The sequence below is a fragment of the Hyperolius riggenbachi genome, chromosome 9 (genome assembly GCF_040937935.1).
Source record: "Hyperolius riggenbachi isolate aHypRig1 chromosome 9, aHypRig1.pri, whole genome shotgun sequence".
Lineage (NCBI taxonomy): Eukaryota > Metazoa > Chordata > Amphibia > Anura > Hyperoliidae > Hyperolius > Hyperolius riggenbachi.
The window spans coordinates 107,675,221-107,682,527 of record NC_090654.1 but is presented as its reverse complement, the minus strand read 5'-3'; positions in this window follow the sequence as shown (position 1 = coordinate 107,682,527).

Sequence of the window (7,307 nt, the reverse complement as noted above, 5' to 3'; positions counted from 1 at the left end):
CCTGTCCAGCAGACAAACAAAGGGCACCCACTGGCAGAGGGATGCCCGTTGTTCACTCACCAGGTTGGTTCCCTGCAGGAAGGGAGCCAACACCAAGCAGACCTGCTGCATCTGCCCCCATTGCGCGTTGGTGAGGAGCTGGAGTGTGGTGCTGCTTCTGCTGCCGGTGCCGGCGACAGTGACATCATAGATGTACCGGTTGACAGTCCTCCTCTGCTCAACCAGCCGCTCCAACATCGCCAGGGTGGAGTTCCAGCGAGTTGGCACATCTATGATGAGGCGGTGTCGTGGCAGGCCCTCCTGCTGCTGGATGTCTGCCAGTTTTGCTGCGGCAGCTGCTGAGCGGCAGAAAGTGCGCAAAATTTTCCGCGCCGCTTCTAACAGCTCCTCCATCCCCAGGTAGGTGCGCATGAACTTTTGCACCACCAGGTTCAGGACGTGGGCCAAGCAAGGGACGTGGAGCAAGTCTCCACTGCTGATGGCAGACAGCAGGTTGGCAGCATTGTCGGACACCACCAATCCCACAGTGAGGCCTCTGGGGGTCAGCCATGTCCTCTCCTGCTCCCTGAGGTACCGGAGCACGTTAGTTGCTGTCAAGGAGTGTTTCCCCACGCTTTTCATCTCCAGCAGCGCTTGGCAGTGGCGGGCCTTCACGCTGCTGGAGAGACGGGATCGCTTGGCGGTGGGCGCTGCTGCTTCTCCCCTGACCCTGCGCGGTGGCACCACGTAGTGGGCGACTGGTGCTGCTGCGCCCGAGAATGGACCTGCTGCTTCCTCGCTCGGGCTTTCCACCAGGCTGACCCAGTGGGCCGTAAAGGACAGATAGCGCTCTGTCCCAAACCGGCTGCTCCAGGAATCCATGGTTATGTGGATCCGCGCACTGACAGCGTGATCCAGCGCGCGGCCCACCTTCTACATGGCAGAGCAGTGCAGTGCTGGGATCGCTTTGCGGGAGAAATAGTGGCGGCTGGAGACTTGCCACTCCGGGATCCCAACCTGCAGCAGCGCTCTGATGTCACTCCCCTCCTGCACAAAGGAATATGGCAGGAGCTGGGAGCACATGGCCCGGGCAAGCAACCCGTTCAGCAACCAGATGCGCCTGTGGGCGGGAGGCAGCACCTTGGTCACACCGGGGAATGCTTCGCTGAGCAGGGTCTGGCGGCGTTTGCCTGCACGGGAGGATGAGGAGGCCACTGTGGAGGGAGCTGATGAGGCCACTGAGGACTGGCTGCCCGGGGGGGGGGAGTGAGTTGCTGCTGTGCTCCTGCTGCTGCTGCTGGATGGGCAGGAGGGTCGGCTGCTGCTGCTGCTGCTGAAATCTGTGCAGTGGCTGTCTGGCTCTGACCACTGCCTGCACCACTTTGCATAAGCTTCTCCAACTCATTAAAGTCCTCAAAATGTCTGCTTTGTAAGTGGGTCTGCAGGCACGAGGTACTCAATTTGTGGATATCGCGACCTCTGCTGAGACTGAGATTGCAACTGTTGCAAATTGCACGGGTCGGGTCCACTGGGCACTTGGTGAAGTACCACCAGACTGGGGACTTCAACCTGCTCTTTGAGCTTGAGGGCTGGGGTTTTTGGGTGCCCTTGGAGGATTGTGCCTTTTTGGTTGTAGTTAAAGGTTTGCTGCGAGTGGTGGTAGTGACTGAAGCAGTAGGCTGTGGCTCCTGCCTTCCACGCCCTGTGCTGACCGCCTTGCTGCTGCCGCGCCTCTGCGCCAAAGACGCCTCCTCCTCCGATGACGAGCTGCCTTCAACCAACAGTGCTGGTGGTACTGGTGGCACATAGGAAGGATCTATCAAGTCATCATCATCAACCCCAAACAAATCCTGTGAGCCCGACTCAACCAACTCCTCTACCCCAACATCCCCTGCATCACACCCCTCCTCCTCAGTGCCAACAACAAACTTCTGCACCTCAAACTCCTCCTCCTCCTCCTCCTTGGATGGCCCCATCATCTCCAACTCATACTTCTCCAAAACATCCCTGTACATGGTCACAGTCTCAGGGGAGAAGAGCGTGCTCATTGAGGGCAGGCTGGTCGATGGGGTCACCGTGACCATGGCCTCAAGCGCTGGTGGAGGCCTGCTGCGGACAGGAGTGCTGGTGCTGGTGGCACTAGTCTCGCTGGTGCTGGAAAAGGTGGCTTCCTGCCCCGCCATCATTTCCACCACAGCCTGCACCTGACTCTCCCCAATGGGCGACGACCCGTCTCAAAGATGGGCGCAACACGCTGCTGTTGCGCCTCTGCTCCCTCCTCCCTGTGGTCAGTGGCTGGCGGCGCACCAGTCCCAGACCTGCTGCTGCTGGCAGTGGCTCCTGCAATGGCGCTTCCTCTCCGGGTGGTGCCTCGCCCTCTACCTCTGCCAGTCATTGTGCACTATACAAATACAGTAAAAAAAAATAAGTAGCAGAGGGCGGGAAAGGGTGTAAACTTTAATAAAGTCTGTGTTGGTGGTGACTTGGTGGTGACTAGTAGTATAGTAGTAGACACTAGTAGTATGCACGCACGCAGGTAACTAAGAAACACCTAGCGTACTACGCTACAAGTAAATCGTGCGGCAGACAGTCGGTGACAATTAAAAACGGTCACACACGGTCAGACGCAATCAATCAATAGGCTCGGGCAGGTGAGGTGACAGACAGTCACAGGTCACTCACAACGGATGCTGGTGTGGTGGCCTGTATGTGTTGTAACTCTTATTTATTACACACACTACGGATGATAATAAAATCACACAGTAAAATTGAAAAAAAAATTAGTGAACGGGTACTAGACTAGTAGACTAGTAGTATAGTAGTAGACACTAGAAGTATGCATGCACGCAGGTAACTAAGAAACACCTAGCGTAATAGGCTACAAGTAAGTCGTGCGGCAGACAATCGGTGACAATTACAAACGGTCACACACGGTCAGACGCAATCAATCAATAGGCTCGGGCAGGTGAGGTGACAGACAGTCACAGGTCAGGTCACTCACAATGGATGCTGGTGGTGACCTGTCACAGTCAGTAACTAACTAACACAGTACTGAAACTAATAAAGTAACAGACTGCAGCAGTAATAATTAACTAAACTAGTACTACTAGTACACAACTAATTAGAATCCCTAACCTACCTAAGCTAGTAGTTGGCTAAGGCTACCTAGGCTAGAGAAGAGAATCTCTGAACATGTAAGCAACATAAACTGTGGGAAAAAACCTAATGGGGAATATCGCAGCACAGTTGCTGAACATTTTTGTGAGACACATGGGGGTTTGAAAAATGGTTTCTCCTTTAAGGGCATATATAAACTCCAGAACAACAGACGAGGGGGTGACAGAGAAAAGTATTTGCTACAACAGGAGGCAAAGTGGATCTACCTGTTGGATTCCCTAACTCCCACTGGTCTTAATCAAGAATTGAACTTTGCACCTTTTTTTATAAAGGAGGAACTGTATAATGAAGTCAAATATCATGGAATATAGAATCTAAGTGATGATCGGTATTGGAACACTTTCCTGTGATGAGGCTGTGGAAGGTCTATAAGAAAAGCAAGTTTTGATATGTGGGATCCATTAGTGGATTTGTAGGCTCATGTTACCTGTTTGAATAGGCAGCAGCAACGGGAAGGGAGAAGTTCCGGCGTTGAGGCACATAGCTATGGCTACGAGCAACGTCAGTAGGAACGCCCAGTGAACGCGACCGTCATGGCGCATAAATCGCTGACCCGCCCGCCGCGTCACACATCCTGACGAAGCTCGCAGTGGGCGGGCGCAACGCGTCGATGGGCGGGGCTGTACCTCGATGTGCGTCTGAGCGCTCCAACTAGCCGGCCGGCCGTGCCACTGCCAAAGGACTTGTTTGTCTCCCCTCCTCTCCCCACACGCAACACACTGCGGGTAGAGAAGACCGGAAGCGGTGGAGGGTTGAGGTGAAAACCAGAGGAAGCTGTAACCAGCATGAACAACAGGGAAGTGATCAGAGGAATCTGCCTGGTCGTGAGGTGGTAAGAATTGCTGCCCAGTGACTGTCCCAAGCATTGCTGGAGAATGCACGCAGTATGAGCATCAAGCATAGCAAGCAGCCGGTGTGTACGCCACATTCAGCAGCCACTTTTGTCTCCACACTCTGCAGAACTAAGGGGAAGGTACCGGTACCAGAGTGAATGGAGTGAGTGTTGTTGCTTTGTGAATGGTGTGTGATTAGGAGCGCTCCGCAGTCATTTTTAATTGTTTTTAGGGTGGTCAGTGATTTATTGTTGTGCTTAATAAAGGTTTCATACATTTTCAAGTTCTGAGCGGCAGTATGAGCTTTCTTCTAAGATACCTAGGCTAGCAGGCCTAGCCTGCTCACAGACTAACACTAGCCTAGCACAGTATACACTATACACTAGCTGACTAAAAACAATCAAAATAATAGCTAACTATATAAGACAACAATAAATGTGTTTAGGAGGTGTTTAGGAAGCAAAACGCTAGGTTTAGCAGTGAAAAGCACTTGCTCAGACACAGCACAGCACTGGAGAATCTCTCAGTACCAGCAGCAGTCACACAAGTGCGTGGCTCCGCAACATGGCTGCCGCTTTATATACAAGAGGGGAGGGCCAGGCTCCCCTCCTCTGATTGGTTGCTAGGGTTGCCAGGTCCTCGGCAGGAGGACTTCTGATTGGCCCAATCACGTCATCCCCGAATCCCGAAACCGAACCCACAGCTCCATCCGGCCGAATTCGAGCGCGCACATTCGGCAGGCTTCGTATTCGGGTTCGGCTCGGAATCGCAGCATTCGGGTTCGGGTTCGCATGCGGCAAACCTAAAAAACACCCACATTTTTCGGGGAAACTTCGCATTCGGGGTCCTGCTGAGCAACCCTGGTCATAGCTTTCAGCTTTGCCATAGCTGTTGGCTTAGTCCCATGTCTCGATTGTTATTTGCCTTGTCTTGCTTCAATGTGAATGGTTGCTGTTCCTATGTGGGCAAACAGCAAAGTTAATTCTATTCCAGCTAATCTGGATGCAGCCATCATTGTGGTAGTGATTGCAGCCATCAGTGAGGTAGTGATTGACAAGCATTCCTGCTAGTCCTGCTCCTGTGGATGTGACTATAGCAGCGGTCACCATTAGTTAAGCTCCTTTCTGTTCTGTCTTGTTTGTGCCTGTGTGGATGTTTGCCATTGCTTCGGTAGTGATTAGATTGGTAAACATTCCTGCATGTCTGTCCTTTTCTTGTTTTTTTGTGGTGGTTACCAGAAGTTCAGAGCTGTGGTCGCTCTGAGCAACCTTCCTCCCTATCTCTTGTCTACTACTTCTGTTGTCATCTGTGTACATGTAGTCTCCTCCACAAATGCATCCTGCACTACTTCCTGATATTGCCCAGCAACATTTATCTTGTTTAGTGGGTTATGGTAATACTCTTATCTTCCCTGTCCCAGCCTCTATACCTTGCATGCTGAAGTCTTGCGGGGTAACCATAGTCTGGTAGATTCAACTTGTCTCCCGTTCACATGAGGGCTTGTCCTTTAGGTAAAGAGGGTGGTATTAGATTGGGGTATAATGCTGGAGGAAAATGAGAGCTCTACCAGGCCATATCTGCTGTTGTTCTCATATCCTGTTGCCACCAGCTTGACCAGTATAAATATTTTACTCCTGTAGACAATCTTACTTGCTTGGCTATCCTCCATTTTCTTTTCCTATTGTGATCCTGGCTACCTCCCGGACCACCTGAAGAAGAGGCTGAACCCCAAAACATGTAGTGTGTATTGTGTAACTCAAATTTATGCCACTAGAGTGTCTCCTTTATTCGGATATTTTACTGCTGCTGACCTCTGGTTGTGAGCTGCTCTTTGTTTTACCTGAATCACTGGCTGAGCTTTATTACCACCAGCCACAATCCCTGCCTGATTAGGAGCTCCTAGCAATTTTACCATTACTACAGCTTGTGAAGTGCCACCCTTTAAACCGTTAGAGCCATGAGCATTACTGCAGTAACATGCATGTTGCTATGGTAACACCTGTTACACTGCGCATTACCATACCATAATGCCTGCGCCACTGAAGGGGTAATGGGTGGTGCTACACAAGCAATACTAACAGTATAACTGTAATGCACTCCTTGCTGGTTTCTAAATTCTCCCCCTGACATAAGCAAAGCAAGGAGTCCTAAGCCCTATAACGCAAACACAAAAAGAAGCTAAGCAGCAGACATTGATATACATTGGTGCTTCCTATCCCAACAGAGTTCCTACATGACAACAGAAAATATTTTGTGCAAAATCCTGAAGATGGCAGAAATGCCTATAGAATGCCATTTCCCGGAGAGTATCAACAAGTAACAAGAAGGCTGTAACTGTCTCCCAGCATAATACAACCACAACCCAATGACATTCTCTCCTTATAAAATGGTTCTATTTTTATTTCTCTTTTGACAGAGTTACTTTGTGTCAAAAGTTCAGGCTGAAGATGGTGGTGTTATGGTGTGGGGGACACAGCCTACCTGGGTATTGTTTTTGAACATTTCCATCCCTTTATGACCACAGTCGATACATTTTCTGATGCCTGTTTCAAAAAGCATAATGCCTTGTGATCCATAGCTCATATGATTTGAAACTGGTCTGTTGAACATGACAGTGAATTCACTGTACTCCAATGGACACCACGGTCACTATATCTCTATCCAATAGAGCAGCTTTGAAATGTGTTGGAACAAGAGATTTGCATCATAATGCATGCAAAACTAACAAATGTGCAACAGCTTTGTGATGTTATCTTGTCAATATGGACCAAAATCTCTGAGGGATGTTTCCAACACTTAATTGAATCTCTGCCATGAAGAATTAAGCTCTGCATTCATACCAATGGCAGAGTGAGGGGGCTGCAGCAGAGAGAGAGTGGCGCTATCGGTGGTAGCGTGTGGCGGGGGTGATTGAAATCTACGCCCTGGCAAAATAACAGGTGCCAAAGAGGTTGTAGATTTCAATCAGCGCGGTCCAGAAGCTGTAATGGTTCAAGCATGAATTTAAATTTTTTTTATTGTACATCCAAGATAAAGCAGTAAGTACCATATTTTTGGGACCTTAAAATGCACTGGACCATAAGACGCACTTAGGTTTTGAGGACAAAAATCAAGAAAACAATATAACTAAACCTGTGTGCATCTATGGTGCAGGGGCGTCTTAAGGACCTTTTACCTCACCAAAACTGTCTCTAAGCTACACTAATCCATGCTGCACCCTACCACGTACACTACATTGCACTACACTTCACTGCACTACACACTAGACTATACACTGCACTACATTACACTATACTACACTAACCCCCTCCTGCCCTC